This window comes from Clarias gariepinus, chromosome 13 (genome assembly GCF_024256425.1).
Source record: "Clarias gariepinus isolate MV-2021 ecotype Netherlands chromosome 13, CGAR_prim_01v2, whole genome shotgun sequence".
In the NCBI taxonomy this organism is placed as follows: domain Eukaryota; kingdom Metazoa; phylum Chordata; class Actinopteri; order Siluriformes; family Clariidae; genus Clarias; species Clarias gariepinus.
The window spans coordinates 31,603,839-31,620,000 of NC_071112.1; the positions used below are offsets into that span (position 1 = coordinate 31,603,839).

Consider the following 16,162-nt stretch of genomic DNA (forward strand, 5'->3'; position numbering starts at 1 on the left):
GAGGTCTGGTGAACATTTTTTTAGCTTTAAGCATTTGCCCGAGAACAGGTCAATTGGCCGCAGGACAGCAGACCCAATATAGCCTGATAGATGCTTCAGTTCTCAGGAAAGGCACACCAGCGTACCACCTGGCCTGAGGAAGCCCACCATGGCAGTCGCCTACCTGCTTCTGCCTAAAAGGGGTATTCGGTAAATGAATGAGCCTCAAAAGCCCGGTTAATTTTAGCTAGGGAGAGACAACAAAGCAACATTCCCATACCGGGAGTCGAACCCGGGCCGCCTGGGTGAAAACCAGGAATCCTGACCGCTAGACCATATGGGACGAGCGCGGAGATGAACGCCACCGAGGGAGTGTTGCGTCCCTTGGGCAGAACACTGGATTTTTCCAGGTAAGCAGCTGCCAACGTTTTGAGCCGCGCTGGTACGAATCTGAGCTCTGTTGTGGTCAACAAGTGGTATTGACAAGAACATTGCACGCGATCAAAGAGAGCCACGCGAGCCTCAAGCCACACATAGACTCTTTGGATCCGTGTTACGTTGTGTTGTGCCGCTGGCCCATCCCTAGCTGTGGTGAAATGAGATCCTAGGTGTTTTCTAGCAAGCCAGCAAAATAAGCACCATAGGAAGAGTGTTCCCTGCTTTTCGGGGATTAAGGGAGCCCATACCACGGCGGAAATGCAGCTGCTGGAGTGGGTCGCATGAGCACAACTTTGGACCGGGGTAAAAGAAAGCCGAGCCAGCCAGGAGTCGAACCTAGAATCTTCTGATCCGTAGTCAGACGCGTTATCCATTGCGCCACTGGCCCACGGGCGGTGTGTGCAACTGACATTCTACATACATGTGCTTTCTTAGCAAACGCGGGCCAGGAGGAAACGGCCTTGCAGTCAGGCGCTAGTTGCAAAAGTAACTGCCGTGACCCGGATTCGAACCGGGGTTGCTGCGGCCACAACGCAGAGTACTGACCACTATACGATCACGGCGCGCCAGACCTCCGGTAAAAACACTGCCCTGCTTCCAGCGAGAAGTCAGACGCTGCTGGACGTACTGTGGGAAGTACTGGCAAATCGCTTCTCCCGTGTGCACCGGGGAAACTTCATTTTCCATGTAGTCTTCAATGCTAGAGGGAACGAAAAAGGCAAAGATGGGGTCGTCTCGGCTGACGAACACACTTCAATACAACCTTCAGTAAACAATAGAAAGTTGTTTAAATTTCCTTCTCATCGCCATCTGGCCAATGAATCATACTAACGGCAACGGTTACGGAAAGCATTTTCAGATTCTGTTAGAGAATTTGTCACACGCTGGCCGTCTGTCTCATTTGCAACACTCACAACTAGGCAATGGTCCTAATTACATGCAAAGGCCACCAAAATTCGCACAAGGTCTTGCAACATGCTTCGTCCTTTGTGGGACAGATGACCCAAATACTACAGTCCATTAATACTCTATACTTATAAGATGAGCTAATTGATTTCTCTAATATGTCTTCTTGGTTTGCCTCAATAAGAAGAAAAAAATAATGGAAAGGAATGAAGTGAAAAATCCACACTGGAATTTACGTCCAGACAAACAGAGGGAACGACAAAGGCAAAGATGGGGTCGTCTCGGCTGACGAACACACTTCAGTACAACCTTTAGTAAACAATAGAAAGTTGTTTAAATTTCCTTCTCATCGCCATCTGGCCAATGAATCATACTAACGGCAACGGTTACGGAAAGCATTTTCAGATTCTGTTAGGGAATTTGTCACACGCTGGCCGTCTGTCTGTTGCTAACTAAGAGGTCTGGTGAACATTTTTTTAGCTTTAAGCATTTGCCCGAGAACAGGTCAATTGGCCGCAGGACAGCAGACCCAATATAGCCTGATAGATGCTTCAGTTCTCAGGAAAGGCACACCAGCGTACCACCTGGCCTGAGGAAGCCCACCATGGCAGTCGCCTACCTGCTTCTGCCTAAAAGGGGTATTCGGTAAATGAATGAGCCTCAAAAGCCCGGTTAATTTTAGCTAGGGAGAGACAACAAAGCAACATTCCCATACCGGGAGTCGAACCCGGGCCACCTGGGTGAAAACCAGGAATCCTGACCGCTAGACCATATGGGAAGAGCACGGAGATGAACGCCACCGAGGGAGTGTTGCGTCCCTTGGGCAGAACACTGGATTTTTCCAGGTAAGCAGCTGCCAACGTTTTGAGCCGCGCTGGTACGAATCTGAGCTCTGTTGTGGTCAACAAGTGGTATTGACAAGAACATTGCACGCGATCAAAGAGAGCCACGCGAGCCTCAAGCCACACATAGACTCTTTGGATCCGTGTTACGTTGTGTTGTGCCGCTGGCCCATCCCTAGCTGTGGTGAAATGAGATCCTAGGTGTTTTCTAGCAAGCCAGCAAAATAAGCACCATAGGAAGAGTGTTCCCTGCTTTTCGGGGATTAAGGGAGCCCATACCACGGCGGAAATGCAGCTGCTGGGGTGGGTCGCATGAGCACAACTTTGGACCGGGGTAAAAGAAAGCCGAGCCAGCCAGGAGTCGAACCTAGAATCTTCTGATCCGTAGTCAGACGCGTTATCCATTGCGCCACTGGCCCACGGGCGGTGTGTGCAACTGACATTCTACATACATGTGCTTTCTTAGCAAACGCGGGCCAGGAGGAAACGGCCTTGCAGCCAGGCGATAGTTGCAAAAGTAACTGCCGTGACCCGGATTCGAACCGGGGTTGCTGCGGCCACAACGCAGAGTACTAACCACTATACGATCACGGCACGCCAGACCTCCGGTAAAAACACCGCCCTGCTTCCAGCGAGAAGTCAGACGCTGCTGGACATACCGTGGGAAGTACTGGCAAATCGCTTCTCCCGTGTGCACCGGGGAAACTTAATTTTCCATGTAGTCTTCAATGCATTTGCAACACTCACAACTAGGCAATGGTCCTAATTACATGCAAAGGCCACCAAAATTCGCACAAGGTCTTGCAACATGCTTCGTCCTTTGTGGGACAGATGACCCAAATACTACAGTCCATTAATACTCTATACTTATAAGATGAGCTAATTGATTTCTCTAATATGTCTTCTTGGTTTGCCTCAATAAGAAGGAAAAATAATGGAAAGGAATGAAGTGAAAAATCCACACTGGAATTTACGTCCAGACAAACAGAGGGAACGAAAAAGGCAAAGATGGGGTCGTCTCGGCTGACGAACACACTTCAATACAACCTTCAGTAAACAATAGAAAGTTGTTTAAATTTCCTTCTCATCGCCATCTGGCCAATGAATCATACTAACGGCAACGGTTACGGAAAGCATTTTCAGATTCTGTTAGGGAATTTGTCACACGCTGGCCGTCTGTCTGTTGCTAACTAAGAGGTCTGGTGAACATTTTTTTAGCTTTAAGCATTTGCCCGAGAACAGGTCAATTGGCCGCAGGACAGCAGACCCAATATAGCCTGATAGATGCTTCAGTTCTCAGGAAAGGCACACCAGCGTACCACCTGGCCTGAGGAAGCCCACCATGGCAGTCGCCTACCTGCTTCTGCCTAAAAGGGGTATTCGGTAAATGAATGAGCCTCAAAAGCCCGGTTAATTTTAGCTAGGGAGAGACAACAAAGCAACATTCCCATACCGGGAGTCGAACCCGGGCCGCCTGGGTGAAAACCAGGAATCCTGACCCCTAGACCATATGGGACAAGCACAGAGATGAACGCCACCGAGGGAGTTTTGCGTCCCTTGGGCAGAACACTGGATTTTTCCAGGTAAGCAGCTGCCAACGTTTTGAGCCGCGCTGGTACGAATCTGAGCTCTGTTGTGGTCAACAAGTGGTATTGACAAGAACATTGCACGCGATCAAAGAGAGCCACGCGAGCCTCAAGCCACACATAGACTCTTTGGATCCGTGTTACGTTGTGTTGTGCCGCTGGCCCATCCCTAGCTGTGGTGAAATGAGATCCTAGGTGTTTTCTAGCAAGCCAGCAAAATAAGCACCATAGGAAGAGTGTTCCCTGCTTTTCGGGGATTAAGGGAGCCCATACCACGGCGGAAATGCAGCTGCTGGAGTGGGTCGCATGAGCACAACTTTGGACTGGGGTAAAAGAAAGCCGAGCCAGCCAGGAGTCGAACCTAGAATCTTCTGATCCGTAGTCAGACGAGATATCCGTTGCGCCACTGGCCCACGGGCGGTGTGTGCAACTGACATTCTACATACATGTGCTTTCTTAGCAAACGCGGGCCAGGAGGAAACGGCCTTGCAGCCAGGCGATAGTTGCAAAAGTATCTGCCGTGACCCGGATTCGAACCGGGGTTGCTGCGGCCACAACGCAGAGTACTAACCACTATACGATCGATCACGGCACGCCAGACCTCCGGTAAAAACACCGCCCTGCTTCCAGCGAGAAGTCAGACGCTGCTGGACGTACCGTGGGAAGTACTGGCAAATCGCTTCTCCCGTGTGCACCGGGGAAACTTAATTTTCCATGTAGTCTTCAATGCATTTGCAACACTCACAACTAGGCAATGGTCCTAATTACATGCAAAGGCCACCAAAATTCGCACAAGGTCTTGCAACATGCTTCGTCCTTTGTGGGACAGATGACCCAAATACTACAGTCCATTAATACTCTATACTTATAAGATGAGCTAATTGATTTCTCTAATATGTCTTCTTGGTTTGCCTCAATAAGAAGGAAAAATAATGGAAAGGAATGAAGTGAAAAATCCACACTGGAATTTACGTCCAGACAAACAGAGGGAACGAAAAAGGCAAAGATGGGGTCGTCTCGGCTGACGAACACACTTCAATACAACCTTCAGTAAACAATAGAAAGTTGTTTAAATTTCCTTCTCATCGCCATCTGGCCAATGAATCATACTAACGGCAACGGTTACGGAAAGCATTTTCAGATTCTGTTAGGGAATTTGTCACACGCTGGCCGTCTGTCTGTTGCTAACTAAGAGGTCTGGTGAACATTTTTTTAGCTTTAAGCATTTGCCCGAGAACAGGTCAATTGGCCGCAGGACAGCAGACCCAATATAGCCTGATAGATGCTTCAGTTCTCAGGAAAGGCACACCAGCGTACCACCTGGCCTGAGGAAGCCCACCATGGCAGTCGCCTACCTGCTTCTGCCTAAAAGGGGTATTCGGTAAATGAATGAGCCTCAAAAGCCCGGTTAATTTTAGCTAGGGAGAGACAACAAAGCAACATTCCCATACCGGGAGTCGAACCCGGGCCGCCTGGGTGAAAACCAGGAATCCTGACCGCTAGACCATATGGGACGAGCGCGGAGATGAACGCCACCGAGGGAGTGTTGCGTCCCTTGGGCAGAACACTGGATTTTTCCAGGTAAGCAGCTGCCAACGTTTTGAGCCGCGCTGGTACGAATCTGAGCTCTGTTGTGGTCAACAAGTGGTATTGACAAGAACATTGCACGCGATCAAAGAGAGCCACGCGAGCCTCAAGCCACACATAGACTCTTTGGATCCGTGTTACGTTGTGTTGTGCCGCTGGCCCATCCCTAGCTGTGGTGAAATGAGATCCTAGGTGTTTTCTAGCAAGCCAGCAAAATAAGCACCATAGGAAGAGTGTTCCCTGCTTTTCGGGGATTAAGGGAGCCCATACCACGGCGGAAATGCAGCTGCTGGAGTGGGTCGCACGAGCACCACTTTGGACTGGGGTAAAAGAAAGCCGAGCCAGCCAGGAGTCGAACCTAGAATCTTCTGATCCGTAGTCAGACGCGTTATCCATTGCGCCACTGGCCCACGGGCGGTGTGCGCAACTGACATTCCACATACATGTGCTTTCTCAGCAAACGCGGGCCAGGAGGAAACGGCCTTGCAGTCAGGCGCTAGTTGCAAAAGTAACTGCCGTGACCCGGATTCGAACCGGGGTTGCTGCGGCCACAACGCAGAGTACTGACCACTATACGATCACGGCGCGCCAGACCTCCGGTAAAAACACTGCCCTGCTTCCAGCGAGAAGTCAGACGCTGCTGGACGTACCGTGGGAAGTACTGGCAAATCGCTTCTCCCGTGTGCACCGGGGAAACTTCATTTTCCATGTAGTCTTCAATGCATTTGCAACACTCACAACTAGGCAATGGTCCTAATTACATGCAAAGGCCACCAAAATTCGCACAAGGTCTTGCAACATGCTTCGTCCTTTGTGGGACAGATGACCCAAATACTACAGTCCATTAATACTCTATACTTATAAGATGAGCTAATTGATTTCTCTAATATGTCTTCTTGGTTTGCCTCAATAAGAAGGAAAAATAATGGAAAGGAATGAAGTGAAAAATCCACACTGGAATTTACGTCCAGACAAACAGAGGGAACGAAAAAGGCAAAGATGGGGTCGTCTCGGCTGACGAACACACTTCAATACAACCTTTAGTAAACAATAGAAAGTTGTTTAAATTTCCTTCTCATCGCCATCTGGCCAATGAATCATACTAACGGCAACGGTTACGGAAAGCATTTTCAGATTCTGTTAGGGAATTTGTCACACGCTGGCCGTCTGTCTGTTGCTAACTAAGAGGTCTGGTGAACATTTTTTTAGCTTTAAGCATTTGCCCGAGAACAGGTCAATTGGCCGCAGGACAGCAGACCCAATATAGTCTGATAGATGCTTCAGTTCTCAGGAAAGGCACACCAGCGTACCACCTGGCCTGGGGATGCCCACCATGGCAGTCGCCTACCTGCTTCTGCCTAAAAGGGGTATTCGGTAAATGAATGAGCCTCAAAAGCCCGGTTAATTTTAGCTAGGGAGAGACAACAAAGCAACATTCCCATACCGGGAGTCGAACCCGGGCCGCCTGGGTGAAAACCAGGAATCCTGACCCCTAGACCATATGGGACAAGCACAGAGATGAACGCCACCGAGGGAGTTTTGCGTCCCTTGGGCAGAACACTGGATTTTTCCAGGTAAGCAGCTGCCAACGTTTTGAGCCGCGCTGGTACGAATCTGAGCTCTGTTGTGGTCAACAAGTGGTATTGACAAGAACATTGCACGCGATCAAAGAGAGCCACGCGAGCCTCAAGCCACACATAGACTCTTTGGATCCGTGTTACGTTGTGTTGTGCCGCTGGCCCATCCCTAGCTGTGGTGAAATGAGATCCTAGGTGTTTTCTAGCAAGCCAGCAAAATAAGCACCATAGGAAGAGTGTTCCCTGCTTTTCGGGGATTAAGGGAGCCCATACCACGGCGGAAATGCAGCTGCTGGATTGGGTCGCATGAGCACAACTTTGGACCGGGGTAAAAGAAAGCCGAGCCAGCCAGGAGTCGAACCTAGAATCTTCTGATCCGTAGTCAGACGCGTTATCCATTGCGCCACTGGCCCACGGGCGGTGTGTGCAACTGACATTCTACATACATGTGCTTTCTTAGCAAACGCGGGCCAGGAGGAAACGGCCTTGCAGTCAGGCGCTAGTTGCAAAAGTAACTGCCGTGACCCGAATTCGAACCGGGGTTGCTGCGGCCACAACGCAGAGTACTAACCACTATACGATCACGGCGCGCCAGACCTCCGGTAAAAACACTCCCCTGCTTCCAACGGGAAGTCAGATGCTGCTGGATGTACCGTGGGAAGTACTGGCAAATCGCTTCTCTCGTGTGCACCGGGGAAACTTAATTTTCCATGTAGTCTTCAATGCATTTGCAACACTCACAACTAGGCAATGGTCCTAATTACATGCAAACGCCACCAAAATTCGCACAAGGTCTTGCAACATGCTTCGTCCTTTGTGGGACAGATGACCCAAATACTACAGTCCATTAATACTCTATACTTAAAAGATGAGCTAATTGATTTCTCTAATATGTCTTCTTGGTTTGCCTCAATAAGAAGGAAAAATAATGGAAAGGAATGAAGTGAAAAATCCACACTGGAATTTACGTCCAGACAAACAGAGGGAACGAAAAAGGCAAAGATGGGGTCGTCTCGGCTGACGAACACACTTCAATACAACCTTTAGTAAACAATAGAAAGTTGTTTAAATTTCCTTCTCATCGCCATCTGGCCAATGAATCATACTAACGGCAACGGTTACGGAAAGCATTTTCAGATTCTGTTAGGGAATTTGTCACACGTTGGCCGTCTGTCTGTTGCTAACTAAGAGGTCTGGTGAACATTTTTTTAGCTTTAAGCATTTGCCCGAGAACAGGTCAATTGGCCGCAGGACAGCAGACCCAATATAGCCTGATAGATGCTTCAGTTCTCAGGAAAGGCACACCAGCGTACCACCTGGCCTGAGGAAGCCCACCATGGCAGTCGCCTACCTGCTTCTGCCTAAAAGGGGTATTCGGTAAATGAATGAGCCTCAAAAGCCCGGTTAATTTTAGCTAGGGAGAGACAACAAAGCAACATTCCCATACCGGGAGTCGAAAACGGGCCGCCTGGGTGAAAACCAGGAATCCTGACCGCTAGACCATATGGGACGAGCGCGGAGATGAACGCCACCGAGGGAGTGTTGCGTCCCTTGGGCAGAACACTGGATTTTTCCAGGTAAGCAGCTGCCAACGTTTTGAGCCGCGCTGGTACGAATCTGAGCTCTGTTGTGGTCAACAAGTGGTATTGACAAGAACATTGCACGCGATCAAAGAGGGCCACGCGAGCCTCAAGCCACACATAGACTCTTTGGATCCGTGTTACGTTGTGTTGTGCCGCTGGCCCATCCCTAGCTGTGGTGAAATGAGATCCTAGGTGTTTTCTAGCAAGCCAGCAAAATAAGCACCATAGGAAGAGTGTTCCCTGATTTTCGGGGATTAAGGGTGCCCATACCACGGCGGAAATGCAGCTGCTGGAGTGGGTCGCATGAGCACAACTTTGGACCGGGGTAAAAGAAAGCCGAGCAAGCCAGGAGTCGAAACTAGAATCTTCTGATCCGTAGTCAGACGCGTTATCCATTGCGCCACTGGCCCACGGGCGGTGTGTGCAACTGACATTCTACATACATGTGCTTTCTTAGCAAACGCGGGCCAGGAGGAAACGGCCTTGCAGTCAGGCGCTAGTTGCAAAATTAACTGCCGTGACCCGGATTCGAACCGGGGTTGCTGCGGCCACAACGCAGAGTACTAACCACTATACGATCACGGCGCGCCAGACCTCTGGTAAAAACACCGCCCTGCTTCCAGCGAGAAGTCAGACGCTGCTGGACGTACCGTGGGAGGACTGGCAAATCGCTTCTCCCGTGTGCACCGGGGAAACTTCATTTTCCATGTAGTCTTCAATGCTAGAGGGAACGAAAAAGGCAAAGATGGGGTCGTCTCGGCTGACGAACACACTTCAATACAACCTTCAGTAAACAATAGAAAGTTGTTTAAATTTCCTTCTCATCGCCATCTGGCCAATGAATCATACTAACGGCAACGGTTACGGAAAGCATTTTCAGATTCTGTTAGAGAATTTGTCACACGCTGGCCGTCTGTCTCATTTGCAACACTCACAACTAGGCAATGGTCCTAATTACATGCAAAGGCCACCAAAATTCGCACAAGGTCTTGCAACATGCTTCGTCCTTTGTGGGACAGATGACCCAAATACTACAGTCCATTAATACTCTATACTTATAAGATGAGCTAATTGATTTCTCTAATATGTCTTCTTGGTTTGCCTCAATAAGAAGGAAAAATAATGGAAAGGAATGAAGTGAAAGATCCACACTGGAATTTACGTCCAGACAAACAGAGGGAACGACAAAGGCAAAGATGGGGTCGTCTCGGCTGACGAACACACTTCAGTACAACCTTCAGTAAACAATAGAAAGTTGTTTAAATTTTCTTCTCATCGCCATCTGGCCAATGAATCATACTAACGGCAACGGTTACGGAAAGCATTTTCAGATTCTGTTAGGGAATTTGTCACACGCTGGCCGTCTGTCTGTTGCTAACTAAGAGGTCTGGTGAACATTTTTTTAGCTTTAAGCATTTGCCCGAGAACAGGTCAATTGGCCGCAGGACAGCAGACCCAATATAGCCTGATAGATGCTTCAGTTCTCAGGAAAGGCACACCAGCGTACCACCTGGCCTGAGGAAGCCCACCATGGCAGTCGCCTACCTGCTTCTGCCTAAAAGGGGTATTCGGTAAATGAATGAGCCTCAAAAGCCCGGTTAATTTTAGCTAGGGAGAGACAACAAAGCAACATTCCCATACCGGGAGTCGAACCCGGGCCGCCTGGGTGAAAACCAGGAATCCTGACCGCTAGACCATATGGGACGAGCGCGGAGATGAACGCCACCGAGGGAGTGTTGCGTCCCTTGGGCAGAACACTGGATTTTTCCAGGTAAGCAGCTGCCAACGTTTTGAGCCGCGCTGGTACGAATCTGAGCTCTGTTGTGGTCAACAAGTGGTATTGACAAGAACATTGCACGCGATCAAAGAGAGCCACGCGAGCCTCAAGCCACACATAGACTCTTTGGATCCGTGTTACGTTGTGTTGTGCCGCTGGCCCATCCCTAGCTGTGGTGAAATGAGATCCTAGGTGTTTTCTAGCAAGCCAGCAAAATAAGCACCATAGGAAGAGTGTTCCCTGCTTTTCGGGGATTAAGGGAGCCCATACCACGGCGGAAATGCAGCTGCTGGAGTGGGTCGCATGAGCACAACTTTGGACCGGGGTAAAAGAAAGCCGAGCCAGCCAGGAGTCGAACCTAGAATCTTCTGATCCGTAGTCAGACGCGTTATCCATTGCGCCACTGGCCCACGGGCGGTGTGTGCAACTGACATTCTACATACATGTGCTTTCTTAGCAAACGCGGGCCAGGAGGAAACGGCCTTGCAGTCAGGCGATAGTTGCAAAAGTAACTGCCGTGACCCGGATTCGAACCGGGGTTGCTGCGGCCACAACGCAGAGTACTAACCACTATACGATCACGGCGCGCCAGACCTCCGGTAAAAACACCGCCCTGCTTCCAGCGAGAAGTCAGACGCTGCTGGACGTACCGTGGGAAGTACTGGCAAATCGCTTCTCCCGTGTGCACCGGGGAAACTTCATTTTCCATGTAGTCTTCAATGCATTTGCAACACTCACAACTAGGCAATGGTCCTAATTACATGCAAAGGCCACCAAAATTCGCACAAGGTCTTGCAACATGCTTCGTCCTTTGTGGGACAGATGACCCAAATACTACAGTCCATTAATACTCTATACTTATAAGATGAGCTAATTGATTTCTCTAATATGTCTTCTTGGTTTGCCTCAATAAGAAGGAAAAATAATGGAAAGGAATGAAGTGAAAAATCCACACTGGAATTTACGTCCAGACAAACAGAGGGAACGAAAAAGGCAAAGATGGGGTCGTCTCAGCTGACGAACACACTTCAATACAACCTTCAGTAAACAATAGAAAGTTGTTTAAATTTCCTTCTCATCGCCATCTGGCCAATGAATCATACTAACGGCAACGGTTACGGAAAGCATTTTCAGATTCTGTTAGGGAATTTGTCACACGCTGGCCGTCTGTCTGTTGCTAACTAAGAGGTCTGGTGAACATTTTTTTAGCTTTAAGCATTTGCCCGAGAACAGGTCAATTGGCCGCAGGACAGCAGACCCAATATAGTCTGATAGATGCTTCAGTTCTCAGGAAAGGCACACCAGCGTACCACCTGGCCTGGGGATGCCCACCATGGCAGTCGCCTACCTGCTTCTGCCTAAAAGGGGTATTCGGTAAATGAATGAGCCTCAAAAGCCCGGTTAATTTTAGCTAGGGAGAGACAACAAAGCAACATTCCCATACCGGGAGTCGAACCCGGGCCGCCTGGGTGAAAACCAGGAATCCTGACCCCTAGACCATATGGGACAAGCACAGAGATGAACGCCACCGAGGGAGTTTTGCGTCCCTTGGGCAGAACACTGGATTTTTCCAGGTAAGCAGCTGCCAACGTTTTGAGCCGCGCTGGTACGAATCTGAGCTCTGTTGTGGTCAACAAGTGGTATTGACAAGAACATTGCACGCGATCAAAGAGAGCCACGCGAGCCTCAAGCCACACATAGACTCTTTGGATCCGTGTTACGTTGTGTTGTGCCGCTGGCCCATCCCTAGCTGTGGTGAAATGAGATCCTAGGTGTTTTCTAGCAAGCCAGCAAAATAAGCACCATAGGAAGAGTGTTCCCTGCTTTTCGGGGATTAAGGGAGCCCATACCACGGCGGAAATGCAGCTGCTGGAGTGGGTCGCACGAGCACCACTTTGGACTGGGGTAAAAGAAAGCCGAGCCAGCCAGGAGTCGAACCTAGAATCTTCTGATCCGTAGTCAGACGCGTTATCCATTGCGCCACTGGCCCACGGGCGGTGTGTGCAACTGACATTCTACATACATGTGCTTTCTCAGCAAACGCGGGCCCGTAGGAAATGGCCTTGCAGTCAGGCGATAGTTGCAAAATTAACTGCCGTGACCCGGATTCGAACCGGGGTTGCTGCGGCCACAACGCAGAGTACTAACCACTATACGATCACGGCGCGCCAGACCTCCGGTAAAAACGTCCCCTGCTTCCAACGGGAAGTCAGATGCTGCTGGATGTACCGTGGGAAGTACTGGCAAATCGCTTCTCTCGTGTGCACCGGGGAAACTTAATTTTCCATGTAGTCTTCAATGCATTTGCAACACTCACAACTAGGCAATGGTCCTAATTACATGCAAACGCCACCAAAATTCGCACAAGGTCTTGCAACATGCTTCGTCCTTTGTGGGACAGATGACCCAAATACTACAGTCCATTAATACTCTATACTTAAAAGATGAGCTAATTGATTTCTCTAATATGTCTTCTTGGTTTGCCTCAATAAGAAGGAAAAATAATGGAAAGGAATGAAGTGAAAAATCCACACTGGAATTTACGTCCAGACAAACAGAGGGAACGAAAAAGGCAAAGATGGGGTCGTCTCGGCTGACGAACACACTTCAATACAACCTTCAGTAAACAATAGAAAGTTGTTTAAATTTCCTTCTCATCGCCATCTGGCCAATGAATCATACTAACGGCAACGGTTACGGAAAGCATTTTCAGATTCTGTTAGGGAATTTGTCACACGCTGGCCGTCTGTCTGTTGCTAACTAAGAGGTCTGGTGAACATTTTTTTAGCTTTAAGCATTTGCCCGAGAACAGGTCAATTGGCCGCAGGACAGCAGACCCAATATAGCCTGATAGATGCTTCAGTTCTCAGGAAAGGCACACCAGCGTACCACCTGGCCTGAGGAAGCCCACCATGGCAGTCGCCTACCTGCTTCTGCCTAAAAGGGGTATTCGGTAAATGAATGAGCCTCAAAAGCCCGGTTAATTTTAGCTAGGGAGAGACAACAAAGCAACATTCCCATACCGGGAGTCGAACCCAGGCCGGCTGGGTGAAAACCAGGAATCCTGAAAGCTAGACCATATGGGACGAGCGCAGAGATGAACGCCACCGAGGGAGTGTTGCATCCCTTGGGCAGAACACCGGATTTTTCCAGGTAAGCAGCTGCCAACGTTTTGAGCCGCGCTGGTACGAATCTGAGCTCTGTTGTGGTTAACATGTGGTATTGACAAGAACATTGCACGCGATCAAAGAGAGCCACGCGAGCCTCAAGCCACACATAGACTCTTTGGATCCGTGTTACGTTGTGTTGTGCCGCTGGCCCATCCCTAGCTGTGGTGAAATGAGATCCTAGGTGTTTTCTAGCAAGCCAGCAAAATAAGCACCATAGGAAGAGTGTTCCCTGCTTTTCGGGGATTAAGGGAGCCCATACCACGGCGGAAATGCAGCTGCTGGAGTGGGTCGCATGAGCACAACTTTGGACCGGGGTAAAAGAAAGCCGAGCCAGCCAGGAGTCGAACCTAGAATCTTCTGATCCGTAGTCAGACGCGTTATCCATTGCGCCACTGGCCCACGGGCGGTGTGTGCAACTGACATTCTACATACATGTGCTTTCTTAGCAAACGCGGGCCAGTCAGGCGATAGTTGCAAAAGTAACTGCCGTGACCCGGATTCGAACCGGGGTTGCTGCGGCCACAACGCAGAGTACTAACCACTATACGATCACGGCGCGCCAGACCTCCGGTAAAAACACCGCCCTGCTTCCAGCGAGAAGTCAGACGCTGCTGGACGTACCGTGGGAAGTACTGGCAAATCGCTTCTCCCGTGTGCACCGGGGAAACTTCATTTTCCATGTAGTCTTCAATGCATTTGCAACACTCACAACTAGGCAATGGTCCTAATTACATGCAAAGGCCACCAAAATTCGCACAAGGTCTTGCAACATGCTTCGTCCTTTGTGGGACAGATGACCCAAATACTACAGTCCATTAATACTCTATACTTATAAGATGAGCTAATTGATTTCTCTAATATGTCTTCTTGGTTTGCCTCAATAAGAAGGAAAAATAATGGAAAGGAATGAAGTGAAAAATCCACACTGGAATTTACGTCCAGACAAACAGAGGGAACGAAAAAGGCAAAGATGGGGTCGTCTCGGCTGACGAACACACTTCAATACAACCTTTAGTAAACAATAGAAAGTTGTTTAAATTTCCTTCTCATCGCCATCTGGCCAATGAATCATACTAACGGCAACGGTTACGGAAAGCATTTTCAGATTCTGTTAGGGAATTTGTCACACGCTGGCCGTCTGTCTGTTGCTAACTAAGAGGTTTGGTGAACATTTTTTTAGCTTTAAGCATTTGCCCGAGAACAGGACAATTGGCCGCGGGACAGCAGACCCAATATAGCCTGATAAATGCTTCAGTTCTCAGGAAAGGCACACCAGCGTACCACCCGGCCTGAGGAAGCCCACCATGGCAGTCGCCTACCTGCTTCTGCCTAAAAGGGGTATTCGGTAAATGAATGAGCCTCAAAGGCCCGGGTAATTTTAGCTAGGGAGAGACAACAAAGAAACGTTCCCATACCGGGAGTCGAACCCGGGCCGCCTGGGTGAAAACCAGGAATCCTGACCGCTAGACCATATGGGACGAGCGCGGAGATGAGCGCCACCGAGGGAGTGTTGCGTCCCTTGGGCAGAACACTGGATTTTTCCAGGTAAGCAGCTGCCAACGTTTTGAGCCGCGCTGGTACGAATCTGAGCTCTGTTGTGGTCAACAAGTGGTATTGACAAGAACATTGCACGCGATCAAAGAGGGCCACGCGAGCCTCAAGCCACACATAGACTCTTTGGATCCGTGTTACGTTGTGTTGTGCCGCTGGCCTATCCCTAGCTGTGGTGAAATGAGATCCTAGGTGTTTTCTAGCAAGCCAGCAAAATAAGCACCATAGGAAGAGTGTTCCCTGATTTTCGGGGATTAAGGGTGCCCATACCACGGCGGAAATGCAGCTGCTGGAGTGGGTCGCATGAGCACAACTTTGGACCGGGGTAAAAGAAAGCCGAGCAAGCCAGGAGTCGAAACTAGAATCTTCTGATCCGCAGTCAGACGCGTTATCCATTGCGCCACTGGCCCACGGGCGGTGTGTGCAACTGACATTCTACATACATGTGCTTTCTTAGCAAACGCGGGCCAGGAGGAAACGGCCTTGCAGTCAGGCGCTAGTTGCAAAAGTAACTGCCGTGACCCGGATTCGAACCGGGGTTGCTGCGGCCACAACGCAGAGTACTAACCACTATACGATCACGGCGCGCCAGACCTCTGGTAAAAACACCGCCCTGCTTCCAGCGAGAAGTCAGACGCTGCTGGACGTACCGTGGGAGGACTGGCAAATCGCTTCTCCCGTGTGCACCGGGGAAACTTCATTTTCCATGTAGTCTTCAATGCTAGAGGGAACGAAAAAGGCAAAGATGGGGTCGTCTCGGCTGACGAACACACTTCAATACAACCTTCAGTAAACAATAGAAAGTTGTTTAAATTTCCTTCTCATCGCCATCTGGCCAATGAATCATACTAACGGCAACGGTTACGGAAAGCATTTTCAGATTCTGTTAGAGAATTTGTCACACGCTGGCCGTCTGTCTCATTTGCAACACTCACAACTAGGCAATGGTCCTAATTACATGCAAAGGCCACCAAAATTCGCACAAGGTCTTGCAACATGCTTCGTCCTTTGTGGGACAGATGACCCAAATACTACAGTCCATTAATACTCTATACTTATAAGATGAGCTAATTGATTTCTCTAATATGTCTTCTTGGTTTGCCTCAATAAGAAGGAAAAATAATGGAAAGGAATGAAGTGAAAAATCCACACTGGAATTTACGTCC

General features: G+C 49.3%; 23 non-coding genes across 23 annotated transcripts; all 23 read right to left on the bottom strand.

Moving 5' to 3' along the window:
* Positions 1-250: 250 nt before the first annotated feature.
* Positions 251-322, bottom strand: trnae-uuc (transfer RNA glutamic acid (anticodon UUC)). The gene has a single exon. It is a non-coding gene; the product is annotated as a tRNA-Glu (tRNA).
* A 410-nt stretch (positions 323-732) lies between these two features.
* On the bottom strand, positions 733-805 carry trnar-acg (transfer RNA arginine (anticodon ACG)). Its single transcript has one exon. It is a non-coding gene; the product is annotated as a tRNA-Arg (tRNA).
* A 103-nt stretch (positions 806-908) lies between these two features.
* Positions 909-980, bottom strand: trnah-gug (transfer RNA histidin (anticodon GUG)). The gene has a single exon. It is a non-coding gene; the product is annotated as a tRNA-His (tRNA).
* A 1,049-nt stretch (positions 981-2,029) lies between these two features.
* On the bottom strand, positions 2,030-2,101 carry trnae-uuc (transfer RNA glutamic acid (anticodon UUC)). The gene has a single exon. It is a non-coding gene; the product is annotated as a tRNA-Glu (tRNA).
* Positions 2,102-2,511: 410 nt separating this feature from the next.
* Positions 2,512-2,584, bottom strand: trnar-acg (transfer RNA arginine (anticodon ACG)). The gene has a single exon. It is a non-coding gene; the product is annotated as a tRNA-Arg (tRNA).
* A 103-nt stretch (positions 2,585-2,687) lies between these two features.
* Positions 2,688-2,759, bottom strand: trnah-gug (transfer RNA histidin (anticodon GUG)). The gene has a single exon. It is a non-coding gene; the product is annotated as a tRNA-His (tRNA).
* Positions 2,760-3,609: 850 nt separating this feature from the next.
* Positions 3,610-3,681, bottom strand: trnae-uuc (transfer RNA glutamic acid (anticodon UUC)). The gene has a single exon. It is a non-coding gene; the product is annotated as a tRNA-Glu (tRNA).
* Positions 3,682-5,193: 1,512 nt separating this feature from the next.
* trnae-uuc (transfer RNA glutamic acid (anticodon UUC)) lies at positions 5,194-5,265 on the bottom strand. Its single transcript has one exon. It is a non-coding gene; the product is annotated as a tRNA-Glu (tRNA).
* Positions 5,266-5,675: 410 nt separating this feature from the next.
* trnar-acg (transfer RNA arginine (anticodon ACG)) lies at positions 5,676-5,748 on the bottom strand. The gene has a single exon. It is a non-coding gene; the product is annotated as a tRNA-Arg (tRNA).
* A 103-nt stretch (positions 5,749-5,851) lies between these two features.
* Positions 5,852-5,923, bottom strand: trnah-gug (transfer RNA histidin (anticodon GUG)). The gene has a single exon. It is a non-coding gene; the product is annotated as a tRNA-His (tRNA).
* Positions 5,924-6,773: 850 nt separating this feature from the next.
* Positions 6,774-6,845, bottom strand: trnae-uuc (transfer RNA glutamic acid (anticodon UUC)). Its single transcript has one exon. It is a non-coding gene; the product is annotated as a tRNA-Glu (tRNA).
* A 410-nt stretch (positions 6,846-7,255) lies between these two features.
* Positions 7,256-7,328, bottom strand: trnar-acg (transfer RNA arginine (anticodon ACG)). The gene has a single exon. It is a non-coding gene; the product is annotated as a tRNA-Arg (tRNA).
* A 1,683-nt stretch (positions 7,329-9,011) lies between these two features.
* Positions 9,012-9,083, bottom strand: trnah-gug (transfer RNA histidin (anticodon GUG)). The gene has a single exon. It is a non-coding gene; the product is annotated as a tRNA-His (tRNA).
* A 1,047-nt stretch (positions 9,084-10,130) lies between these two features.
* On the bottom strand, positions 10,131-10,202 carry trnae-uuc (transfer RNA glutamic acid (anticodon UUC)). Its single transcript has one exon. It is a non-coding gene; the product is annotated as a tRNA-Glu (tRNA).
* Positions 10,203-10,612: 410 nt separating this feature from the next.
* trnar-acg (transfer RNA arginine (anticodon ACG)) lies at positions 10,613-10,685 on the bottom strand. The gene has a single exon. It is a non-coding gene; the product is annotated as a tRNA-Arg (tRNA).
* A 103-nt stretch (positions 10,686-10,788) lies between these two features.
* On the bottom strand, positions 10,789-10,860 carry trnah-gug (transfer RNA histidin (anticodon GUG)). Its single transcript has one exon. It is a non-coding gene; the product is annotated as a tRNA-His (tRNA).
* Positions 10,861-11,710: 850 nt separating this feature from the next.
* On the bottom strand, positions 11,711-11,782 carry trnae-uuc (transfer RNA glutamic acid (anticodon UUC)). Its single transcript has one exon. It is a non-coding gene; the product is annotated as a tRNA-Glu (tRNA).
* A 410-nt stretch (positions 11,783-12,192) lies between these two features.
* trnar-acg (transfer RNA arginine (anticodon ACG)) lies at positions 12,193-12,265 on the bottom strand. The gene has a single exon. It is a non-coding gene; the product is annotated as a tRNA-Arg (tRNA).
* Positions 12,266-12,368: 103 nt separating this feature from the next.
* On the bottom strand, positions 12,369-12,440 carry trnah-gug (transfer RNA histidin (anticodon GUG)). The gene has a single exon. It is a non-coding gene; the product is annotated as a tRNA-His (tRNA).
* Positions 12,441-13,771: 1,331 nt separating this feature from the next.
* On the bottom strand, positions 13,772-13,844 carry trnar-acg (transfer RNA arginine (anticodon ACG)). Its single transcript has one exon. It is a non-coding gene; the product is annotated as a tRNA-Arg (tRNA).
* An 85-nt stretch (positions 13,845-13,929) lies between these two features.
* On the bottom strand, positions 13,930-14,001 carry trnah-gug (transfer RNA histidin (anticodon GUG)). The gene has a single exon. It is a non-coding gene; the product is annotated as a tRNA-His (tRNA).
* Positions 14,002-14,851: 850 nt separating this feature from the next.
* trnae-uuc (transfer RNA glutamic acid (anticodon UUC)) lies at positions 14,852-14,923 on the bottom strand. The gene has a single exon. It is a non-coding gene; the product is annotated as a tRNA-Glu (tRNA).
* A 586-nt stretch (positions 14,924-15,509) lies between these two features.
* trnah-gug (transfer RNA histidin (anticodon GUG)) lies at positions 15,510-15,581 on the bottom strand. The gene has a single exon. It is a non-coding gene; the product is annotated as a tRNA-His (tRNA).
* Positions 15,582-16,162: the final 581 nt, after the last annotated feature.